The sequence below is a fragment of the Balaenoptera ricei genome, chromosome 2 (assembly GCF_028023285.1).
Source record: "Balaenoptera ricei isolate mBalRic1 chromosome 2, mBalRic1.hap2, whole genome shotgun sequence".
Lineage (NCBI taxonomy): Eukaryota > Metazoa > Chordata > Mammalia > Artiodactyla > Balaenopteridae > Balaenoptera > Balaenoptera ricei.
The window spans coordinates 95,354,551-95,366,666 of NC_082640.1; the positions used below are offsets into that span (position 1 = coordinate 95,354,551).

The window sequence follows — 12,116 nt, forward strand, 5'->3', positions numbered from 1 at the left end:
CTCAAAAAACTAAAATAGAACTACCCTGTGACTGAGCAATTCCACTCCTGAGTATATATCAAAAAAAACCCCCAAATCCCCACTAATTCAAAAAGATAATGCACTCCAATGTTTATAGCAGCATTATTTACAATTGCCAAGATATGGGTGCAACCTGAGTGTCCAGCAACAGATGAATGGATAAAGAATATGTGGTATGTATATACAATAGAATATTATTCAGCCATAAAAGAATGAAATTTTGGCATTTGCAACAACAGGGATGGACTTGGACGGTATTATGCTAAGTGAAATAAGCCAGAGAGAGAAACACAATGTTATACGACATCACTTATACATGGAATCTAGAAAGTAAAACTAGTGAATATAACAAAAAAGAGACTCCTATATAGAGAACAAACCAGTGGCTACTGGTGGGGAGAGGAAAAGGGGGTGGGTCAAGATAGGGTAGGGGATTTAGAGATACTACTATGTATAAAATAAGCTACAAGGATATATGGTACAACACAGGGAATATAGCCAATATTTTATAATAATTATCAATGGAGTATAACCTTTAAAATTGTGAATCACTATTACCTAAACCTGAACTTTATAAAACGTTGTAAATCAACCATACCTCAATAAAAGAAAAAAATCTCAGTTGAAAATTTGGGGTATTTCATTGGCCTTTTCTACTTGAAGGTTCTGAACTCCAGCTTTTATATTGTCAGCACCAAAGGCTACTAAAATGTCTGTTTAGCATTTTAGCGTCTTGCTAACAGCTTTTTGCTTTGATTTTTGGTTTCTTAACTTACACACATATAGCTTAGAAGACATAAAAATGCACCAAAACAAAAACTGCATGCAGAAAGTCAGACTCACTTTTCTTTTGTTCCTTTTTCTCTGGGAACTTAACTCCTCAAGTCCTGGATGTACTGTTTCTCTGGCTCAGTGAGATTACCACAGCTTTAGGCCACCTTCTTCCATATTATCATGCCCCATGATTTGAATTGGTAAATGCCCTGGGAGAAAAAGCAGTGTAAAATATGAGACTCTCTTAATGCATGCAGCTACTCTCTGAGATCTTGGCCCTTCAAGTTCTGGCTGCAGCAATCCTAATCCTGGGCATACATCCCAAAAAGATGAAAACTCTAATTCAAAAAGGTACATGTACCTGAATGTTTATAGCAGCACTATTTACAATAGTCAAGACATGGAAGCAACCCAAGTGCCCATCAACAGACAACTGGCTTAAGAAGATGTGGTATACATATACAATGGAATATTACTCAGACATAAAAAATGAAATACTGACATTTGCAGAAACATGGATGGACCTAGTGAATATTTTGCTTAGGGAAATAAGTCAGACAGAGAAAGACAAATACTATATGACATCACTTATATGTGTAATCTAAGAAATATTACAAATGAATGTATATACAAAACAGAAACAGACTCCCAGACATAGAAAACAAACTTATGGTTACCAAAGGGGAGAGAGAGGGGCAGAGGGACAAATTAGGAGTATGGGATTAACAGATACAAACTACTATATATAATATATAAGCAATGAGGATTTATGGTATAGCACAAGGAATTACACCCAATATTTTGTAATAACCTGTAATGGAATATAATCTGAAAAAAAGAACTGAATATTCTACACACCTGAAACTAACACAATATGGTAAATCAATTTTTTTTACTTCAATAAAAAAATGGAAAAAAGAACAAACTGTGTTTCCCATTTTAGATCTGCTGTTTCTGTCTCTCTCATCTGCCCTCAGGTATATATATCTATGATCAAAAGAAAGAAAAAGAGTGGTGAAGAAAGCAAGAGGGATAAAGAGAGAAAGAAAGGAATAGAGGAAGAATCGAGGAAGGGAGATAAGAGTTTCCAGATATATATCTCTTAAGGTGATATGGCTCCTTGCAAAATCAATTTAATTCCTCAAAGGAAAAACTATTAGATTGTATTTGAAAAGTAGATAACAAAACCTCCTCCATAGTCAATGTGAGATCAAGAAAATTTCATTAGTGACCTCTAGTAGTTTTCTGGTAGCATCTTTAGGATTTTCTATGTATAGTATCATATCATCTGCAAAGCGACTGTTTTACTTCTTCTTTTCCAATTTGGATTCCTTTTATTTCCTTTTCTTCTCTGATAGCTGTGACTAGGACTTCCAAAACTATGTTGAATAAAAGTAGCGAGAGTGGACATCCTTGTCCTGTTCCTGATCTTAGAGAAAATGCTTTCAGGTTTTCATTGTTGAGAACGATACTAGCTGGGGTTTTGTCATATATGGGCTTTATTATGTTGAGGTAGTTTCCCTCTATGCCCACTTTCTGGAGAGTTTTTATCATAAATCGGTGTTGAATTTTGTCAAAAGCTTTTCCTGCATCTATTGAGATGATCATATGGTTTTTATTCTTCAGTTTGTTAATGTGGTGTATCACACTGACTGATTTGCAGATAGTGAATTCTTGCATCCTTGGTATAAATCCCACTTGATCATGGTGTATAATCCTTTTAATGTATTGGTGGATACAGTTTGCTAGTATTTTGTTGAGGAATTTTCTGTCTATGCTCATCAGGGATATTGGCCTGTAATTTTCTTTCTTTGTGGTATCTTTGTGTGGTTTTGGTGTCAGGGTGATGGTGGCCTCATAGAATGAGTTTGAGAGTTTTCCTTCCTCTGCAATTTTTTGGAAGAGTTTCAGAAGGATAGGTGTTAACTCTTCTCTAAATGTTTGATGAGGTTCGCCTGTGAAGCCATCTGGTCCTGGACTTTTGTTTGTTGGAAGTTCTTTAATCACAGTTTCAATTTCAGTACTTGTGATTGGTCTGTTCATATTTTCTATTTCTTCCTGGTTTAGTCTTGGAGGATTGTACCTTGCTAAGAATTTGTCCATTCCATGTTGTCCATTTTATTGGTATATAGTTGCTTGTAGTAGTCTCTTACGGTCCTTTGTATTTCTGTGGTGTCCATTGTAATTCTTCTTTTTCATTTTTACTTTTATTGATTTGAGCCCTCTCCCTTTTTTTCTTGATGAGTCTGGCTAAAAGTTTGTCAATTTTGTGTATCTTTTCAAAGAACCAGCTTCTAGTTTCATTGATCTTTCTATTGTTTTCTTCATCTATATTTCATTTATTTCTGCTCTGATCTTCATGATTTTTTTCCTTCTACTAATTTTGGGTTTTTCTTCTTTCTCTAGTTGCTTTAGGTGTAAGGTTAGGTTGTTTATTTGAGCCTTTTCTTGTTTCCTGAGGTAAGCTTGTATCGCTATAAACTTCCCTCTTAGAACTGCTTTTTCCATGTCCATAGGTTTTGGATTGTCGTGTTTTCATTGTAATTTGTCTCTAGGTATTTTTTAATTTCTTCAGTGATCCATTAGTTGTTTAGTAGCATACTGTTTAGTCTCCACGTGTTTGTGTTTTTTTACAGTTTTTTTCTTGTAGCTGATTTCTAATCTCATAGTGCTGTGGTCAGAAAATATGCTTGATATGACTTCAATTTTCATAAATTTACCTAGGTTTGCTTTGTGGCCCAGCACGTGATCTATCCTTGAGAATGTTCCATGTGTACTTGAGAAGAATGTGTATTCTTCTGCTTTTGGATGGAATGTCCTATAAATATCAATTAAGTCCATCTGGTCTAATGTTTCATTTCAGGCCTGTTTTTCCTTATTGATTTTCTGTCTGGATGATCTGTCCATTGATGTAAGTGTGGTGTTAAAGTCCCCCACTATTATTGTGTTACTGTCAATTTTCTTTCTCCGTTTATGGCTCTTAGCATTTGCCTTATATATTGAGGTGCTCCTATGTTGGTTGCATATATATTTACAATTGTTATATCTTCTTCTTGGATTGATTCCTTGATCATTATGTAGTGTTCTTCTTTGTCTCTTGTAACAGTCTTTATTTTAAAGTCTATCAATGACTTCAGTAAAGTTGCAGGATACAACATTAAGACACAGAAATCTCTTGCATTCCTATACACTAAAAACAAAAGATGAGAAAGAGAAATTAAGGAAACAATACCATTTGCCATCACATCAAAAAGAATAAAATACCTAGGAATAAACCTATCTAAGGAGACAAAAGACCTGTACTCTGAAAACTATAAGACGCTAATGAAAGAAATCGAAGGTGACACAAACAGATGGAAAGATATACCATGTTCTTTGATTTGGAAGAATCAATATTGTCAAAATGACTATACTACCCAAGGCAATCTACAGTTTCAATGCAATCCCTATCAAATTACCAAAGACATTTTTCACAGAAGTAGAACAAAAAATTTTTAAAGTTGTATGGAAACACAAAAGACCCCAAATAACCAAAGCAATCCTGAGAAAGAAAAATGGAGCTGGAGGAATCAGGCTCTCAGACATTACACAATATGAGAAAGCTACAGTAATTAAAACAGTATGGTACTGGCACAAAAAACAGAAATATAGATCAATGGATAGAAAGCCCAGAAATAAACCCATACACCTATGGTCAATTAATCTATGACAAAGGAGGCAAGAATATACAATGGAGAAACGACAGTCTCTTCAATAAGTTGTGCAGGGAAAACTGGACAGCTACATGTAAAAGAATGAAATTAGAACATTCTCTATCACCATACACAAAAATAAACTTAAAATGGATTAAAGACCTAAATGCAAGACTGGATACTATAAAACTCACACAAGCAAACATAGGGAGAACACTCTCTGACATAAATGACAGCAAGATCTTTTTTAACCCACCTCCTAGAGTAATGAAAATAAAAACAAAAATTAAAAAATGGGACCTAATTAAACTTGAAAGCTTTTGCACAGCAAAGGAAACCATAAACAAAATGAAAAGACAACCCACAGAATGGGAGAAAATATTTGCAAATGATGCAACTGACACGGGAGTAATCTCCAAAATATTTAAACAGCTTATACAGCTCCATATCAAAAAAACAAACAACCCAATCAAAAAATGAGCAAAAGATCTAAATAGACATTTCTCCAGAGAAGACATACAGATGGCCAAAAGGCACATGAAAAGATGCTCAACATCACTAATTATTAGAGAAATGCGAATCAGAAATACAATGAGGTATCACCTCACTCCAGTCAGAATGGCCATCATTGAAAAGTCTACAAAAAATAAATGCTGGAGAAGGTGCGGAGAAAAAGGAACACTCCTACATTGTTTCTGGGAATGTAAATTGGTACAGCCACTATGGAGAAGAGTATGGAGGTTCTTTAAAATCTAAAAATAGAGCTACCATATGATCCTGCAATCCCACTCCTGGGAATATATCTGGAGAAAAAACAACCATAATTTGAAAAGATACATGCACCTCAATGTTCACTGGAGCACTATTTATAATAGCCAAGACATGGAAGCAACCTAAGTGTCAGTCGACAGATGAATGGATAAAAAAGATGTGAGATAGATATATATATAGATATAGATATATACAGATATATATACACAATGGAATATGACTCAGCCATAAAAAAGAATTGAATAATGCCATTTGCAGCAAGATGAATGGACCTGGAGATTATATACTAAGTGAAGTAAGACAGAGAAAGACAAATATCATATATCAGTTACATGTGGAATCTAAAAAAAGATACAAATGAACTTATTTACAGAACAGAAACAGACTCACAAACTTCGAAAACAAACTTATGGTCACCAAAGGGGAAAGGTGGGCTGGGGAGGGATAAATCCGAAGTTTCGGATTAACATACACACACTATTATATATAAAACAGATAATCAATAAGGACATACTGTATAGCACAGGGAACTCTACTCAATATTCTGTAATAACCTATATGGAAAAAGAATCGGAAAAAGAATGGATATTTGTATAACTAAATCACTTTGCTGTACACCAGAAATTAACACAATATTGTAAATCAACGATACAAAATGAAAATTAGATTAAAAAAATTCATTGGAAATGGGGGCCACAAGCTCTGGCTTCTTGTGGCAGTGATGCTGCTGATTTGTGTGGGGCAGGGCATGCCACCCAACTTCCCCAGGCCTTAGTGTCCATCCATCAACGGAGAAATTGGTCCACATGGTCTCAAAGATCCTTTCTTATTCACCCATTCTCTGAGCTGTTTTTGCCAGTATTGCCTGCTATGCATTTGCAATTGTTTTTGATTGGAAGGAGGGAGGGAGGGAGAGAGGGAGGGAGAAAGAGAGATGGGGAAGAGAGAGAGAACGAGAGAGAGAGAGAGAGAATGAGAGAGAGAGAGAGAGAAAACGAGAGAGAGGGAGAGAGAGAGAGAGAAAGAGATCAGATCGGATGCTCTCTTGAGGGCAGGACTTGGCTTTTCTGCCGGCTTCTATTTCTCTAGAACAGTCCCTGGTGTCCTGCTATCTCCAGGTCTTTCTCAGCCTCACCACACAGGTGCTAAACCCTATAGAAGTGCTTTTGTCTGGGTCAGTTGAACCAATTTCTTACTAGTGATTCATTAAGATCTTGTATCTGCTTTCCTCTCTGCCCTTTAAAATATCAAAAGCATAAGGAAATAAAAGTAAGATATTCATGCCCAGTAAAAGAGGCCACTTTAAAGTTCTCTCTACCTGTCCCTGGGCTTAGAGGAGATTCTTTGGGTCCCAGCTTCCTCAGGATTCCAGTTGAAACAACAGAGCTTGAGCTATTTCCTTCATAGTTATTTAGAACTTTTCAGTTTATGTATTCTTTGAGCCTTACAACAACCCTGTGAGGTGGGCAGAATGTTCATGTTGAACCCACTTTTAGGAAGAGGAAACTCAGGCACAGAGAGGTTAAGCACTTTGTCCAATATCACACAGGAAGTAAAAGAGCTAGAACTCACTGAGATGTGACACCAAATCTGCAGCTTCTTACCTGCAACTACTCATTCTACACCAAGCTCTCCTCATAGATCTGGGATTTCTAAACAGTCCATCCTCCTTCTAAAACAGTCATTCTACTTCTTAAGGATACAGATTCAGGGAAAGAGTGAAAACAAATGTTAAAGTGCTGGGAAATTTGTATTTCAGGTGTTCTCTTTCGCTCTCGATGCAAGTTAGCAAGATCTCCTCCTTTCCTTCCTTTCCCTTATGCATTTCATGAAGTTAGATAGGGGTGGAGTACAGACAAGGGAAATAAACATGCCTCACATTATTTTTTTAAATTACTAGAAAATGCAACAAATCAGAATTGCTTTACTTCTGATTTTTATGGTTAGGAATTGCATAACTCTGTTAGTGTGTGCACAAAATGCCTCAAGACTGATATGATCTAACTATCTCAGTTAAGTAACTCAGAATTACTATTTCACATTAAAAAAATTAGACACAAAGTTTAATAGTGGAAGAAGCCAGAAATGATTATGCCTTCTGGACTGTAATGGGTTTTTGCGGGTCAGGGATCAGATAATCATGTGAGGCCACAATTTTCCAATTTTTACATTAACATCTGGTATTAAATGTCTGCAGTGCACTCTACTGCGTCACATTTCATTCCTCGGTGAGAAATCATAAACTTTTGCAATTCTCTAGGCTAAGCATTTTGCTGAACTGCCTGGAAGCCAGAACTAAATGACCCATGTGTTTCAAAATGCTCATTGCAAAAGATTTGGAGGACCTGGCTGGGCTGATCTGTAGGACTGGAGCTATGAATTAACCAAGAAAGAGGCCTATCTGTCCTTGCGTTTCAAAACTTCCTGGCAGATCCATTCCTGTAACTGGTGCAGAATGCAAATCAGCTTGGAGCCATGTACGTAAATGTCCAGAGTTCAAGAAATAGTAATGATGAGTTGGCCAGAAATCTCTGGCTATCTAAATTTGGATTCCCGTAAGGTTTATAAGGGCAAGTTTAAGTTTTTAATAAACTGCAGCCCTGGGTTTGTTAAAAAAAAAAAAAATGTTATTGGACCAGAATGCATAGTAAGATGGTGGTTAACTTACTTTGGAAGATAAAGTAATGAACAAGGAGAAATGTAGTCATTTCATCCTTGTCACAAATGTTCCTATGCTCCCTGTCTTCTTAAATGTGAGCAGAGAGTAGGGTGTTTCTTTGATGGTTGACGATTTTACTTATGGTCCCCTTTCTGACTCTCTCCTCAGTGTGCAGCACTATATAAATATATAAGTACAAAGTGATGCACAGTGATTGGACAGAAATTACATTGACTCCAGCACATCCTTGGAAAAGTTTTGAATAAAATCCCTGTTACTTTCTTGAGATGATGACATTTTTATTAAGCAATGATTGAAGAAGAATTAATTTGGGATCATACTTAGGTGATTGGAAGAGATATTAAAATTATTATCAGTCAGTTCAGCAAGGACACTGACCAATAAGAATGGACAGGGCCATTAATGACTGACGCTGCCTTACTGTTAATGGAGGCTGGCATTCAGCCCTGTTCTGATCACATTCTAAGTCACATATGAAAACAATACCTATTTTTCTTTATAATGTACCTACTCGGTCTGAACTAGATGAAAACAAGATTTCTAAGCTAAGTAATCCATAGATACTATAGGGCAGGTCAAAATATTTTCTTGGTATTGCTTTGCTATATCAGCTAGTAGTTTGTTTTCTAAAGCTCTAAAACCATGTGTTTGAACAATAGGAATAGTTTCTAACTGTACAACATTAATAACAAAATATCCTGAGGTATTGTGAATGATTTCTTATCTGTATGAATTACTGACATTATTGATCAAATATTTTTGTAAATAAATAATTATAGTTCAGGAGTTTGGTGGTTTAGTTAGATTTTCAGTGGTAGAAAAGATCACTGGAAGTACCTTTGTGATTGACAGGACTTTGTCAAAGGTGGACACATAGTTTACATCTAGTAGACATTTCATCATCTCAAATGAAATGTGCTAAAACATTTAGCACTACTGGGCTAAGCACTGAGTGTGGGAGATGAGGGCACTAGATAAATAAGAACGTTTCTCTTACCTGACCTTGGGGAGGTTCTAATCTGGAATCTTTCCACTGTGCATTATACATATCATAGTTCATTGACTCTTAAGATGCCATCATTTCAAAGATGCACCATTCATTTATACACTACTTGAAAACAAACAAAAGAATGCCAATTAGAGTTGTAAAGATGCCACTGCATGTAAGATTTATTTCTAATTTCAGAGATATTGAAATATGACATATAGTAAGTACTAGACTCTAGGAAGTTGAAGAATGGCTGGTGAAAAAATACTGCATATGGTGACTACCTTTTAAAAGATGTTTGAAGAGGATAATAGTTTTAATAGTTATTAGGGGATAGAAAATATTTTTAATTTTTAAGAAAAAAGAAAAGAAACACAATGATCTCTTTTGCAGCCAAGGGACAGGGAGAGCCTAGAGAGGCAGGAGCAAGGAGCGTTCTCTCAAAGGAACACTTCAGAGGGTCTCTTCACAGAGCATTCATTATGCCAAGAACAACGAGAGCACTGCTACAGTTAACCCAGGCAGATGCACTTCCTGCCCCCCACTCCGCCCTGCAGCCCACAGAGAAGACAAAAAAGCTCCAGGGCAGCTCCCCAGGGCCTACAGGGTCTGCCGAGTGCTGAGAAAGCATCTCAGGTTCTTAAAACCCTACTGTGTGGAGTCTCTGGGATTTAACTGGTATCATTCTGGCATGTTAACCTGATTAATTTACTTGTGTCTTATTTTCTGCTGTAGCATCCTCACAAAAAGAATGAGAAAGCTATATATTGATGGATTAATTTATTAATTTCATAGAGGCAAGTAGATGGTGTGGTGATTGTGAGTCAGGGCTCTGGGATCCGTAGCCTGGGTTTAGCTCCACCTCCTCAGGCAAGTTCCTTAACCATCACTTCAAGCTTCACTTGTCTTACACATCTGACTGGAATAGTAATCTTACCTACCTGTATGGCTTTTGTGAGGATTCGATGAAACAATGCTTATTGCAAAACCACTTGTCCTAGTGTCTGGCTTATATGAAAAGCTAAATAAATACAAATAAATAACTAAAAACTGTCCAGGTCATCAGAAGAGCGACCACATGTTTGCACTCCAGAGGGCTGTATTTCGCTTTCCCAGGAAGAGATTTACCAGCACTTCGTTTTGAAATTTTTGGCTCAGGGAGCCTAGATAGAGTTGGATTGTTGGAGAGAAGGAGGGACTTTGAGGGTTAAGGAGAAGCCCCAGTAACTGAATGCTGGAAAGATCGATCTGCATTTCTCAAACTTGGGAGATGAAGGGGTTGTGCATTCTATTCGATGGCAGAGATCCTAATCCCACTTGCCTCCCAAAACCCCAAGAGGTGGCAGGTAGAGTGATGCCTGGTGTACGATCAGCAAGTACCAAGGCCTTCAGAGCAATGGTCCATGTTCCCTGTCGCCAGCTGAGAGCTGGGAGAGCCAGACACCAACAGTGGTGACATGGGAGCCTTGGAAATAATAGCATCCATTAGGGACTAAGGACTAGGCCCTCTCCTGGTTCCTGGGACCAAGTAAGACCTGAGATTCTTATAGAAGCCAAGGGGATGGGGTGGGGAGACTAGAGGTTCAGAGCAAGTCTAATTGGATATAGAAAGATAAAAGAATGTGATACCTCATACATCTAATTTCTGTGGAGCAAATACCCGCTGAATAATTCTTTGACTTGCTATTTTGTATAGCAGTCATCATCATCAGCCCATTCTGAGGAGTTCTAATGTGAGGTACATGCATCCAGTCCAAGCTGCCTGTCGGGCTCTCGTGCTTTTTATCACCCCATGCTTACCCCCAACTCTGCCTCCTTTTAGCTACACTGCAGTGGTGTTCCTTAATCCATCCACCCATTAGGCTGAAATCAAGGATATTAGATCTAAACCCCTAAAGGCTATTCTCAATTATATACTCATTCTTATTTACTGCCACTTACCCTTTACATGGACTTTCTACCTGATCCTCCAGGCCTGGGGACTTTCTCCAAAATAGCATCATAGAGCAGCCAGAGGCATTTAGTTGACTTGCTGCTGGATGGGAGGGCCCACCGGAAAAAAGGGGGAAGAGGACGAGTAGAGTGCCTTGTCTGAGTCCTGGGTGGCTCCAAAGAGGAACTATGTTTCTCTGGATATCAGTGATGATTAAAACAGAGTGGTAAGGTGGGTAGTTTTTCTTAAGCATCCTCCTTTACTCAGCCTGTACACTCTTTTCACCACCTAATACCCCATCCAGGTTGCTCTTCATAGTCTGTCTCACTGTTCTTTCAGTTATCTGCTAAACACCTATAGAACTATTCCAGGTGACACTCCTGCATTCTAACAGGGGACAGTATACTTTCTACTTCATGCAGGGACCCCCTTCAGAACAAGCCTACAGGTGGCATTCAACCTCCGCTCAAATGTTCCCAGTGACGCAGTGCTCATGAGCTCAAGGCAGCCAACCCCCTAACGGTGCAGCCCCTTTGTGAGGAAACAGCTCCTTCTCTCAACCTGAGATCTGGTTCCCCACAGTCACCACCCAGTGCCTGCTTCCGCCCTTGGAGAAGAGGCTGAATCAGTCTCTCTTCCTCATGACAGTACCTCAAATATTTGAAGACAGGTGTTCTCCCCTCTGGCCTCCTCTCTTCTCTGAGTTACATAGCAGGTTCTATTGACTGCCTGTAGTCTTTAAAGTGGACTGTAGTCTGATAATGGAAGTTAGAATCATCTGTGGTCTCTAAAATGTTTTCATCTTCCCTGGGAACCTTGTCCAGATATGGAATGGAATATTTTGAGGCTGACAAAATATGGAAAAATAGAAACTAAGGAAAAGATAATGGTGGGAGAAGTATCCAAAGACCGGCAGGCTATCATCCACATAGTCAAGGTGGTTTCCCTAATACCAGTACTTAATGTGGAGTAGTCCTGTGTGTCCTTGGCATAAACAAGTTGATGAACAGGATCAAGATGGTGGAGTAGGAGGATGTGGAGCTCACCTTCCCCCACAAACACATCAAAAATGTATCAAAACATGTGGAACAATTCCCATGAAAAACGAACTGGAAACTGGCAGAAGAACATCTATGCAAACAAACCTGTAAGAAAGATCTCCACATAAATGGGTAGGATGGAAAAAAGGCATAAAGTCGGAACCTCCACCTCCGGGAGGGATCTGAAAGGAAGAATAATTCCACAAAGGTGGACCCT

At 38.1% G+C, this 12,116-nt stretch overlaps 1 protein-coding gene across 1 annotated transcript in view; it reads right to left on the reverse strand.

The window, feature by feature from the left end:
* Positions 1–951: 951 nt before the first annotated feature.
* The window catches only part of DTWD1 (DTW domain containing 1), a 211,738-nt gene continuing 200,573 nt past the window's right edge, over positions 952–12,116 (reverse strand). The window contains exon 11 of the transcript XR_009500833.1: positions 952–1,004. The gene's annotated coding sequence lies outside the window, so the exon portion shown is untranslated. The remainder of the gene's footprint in view (positions 1,005–12,116) is intronic.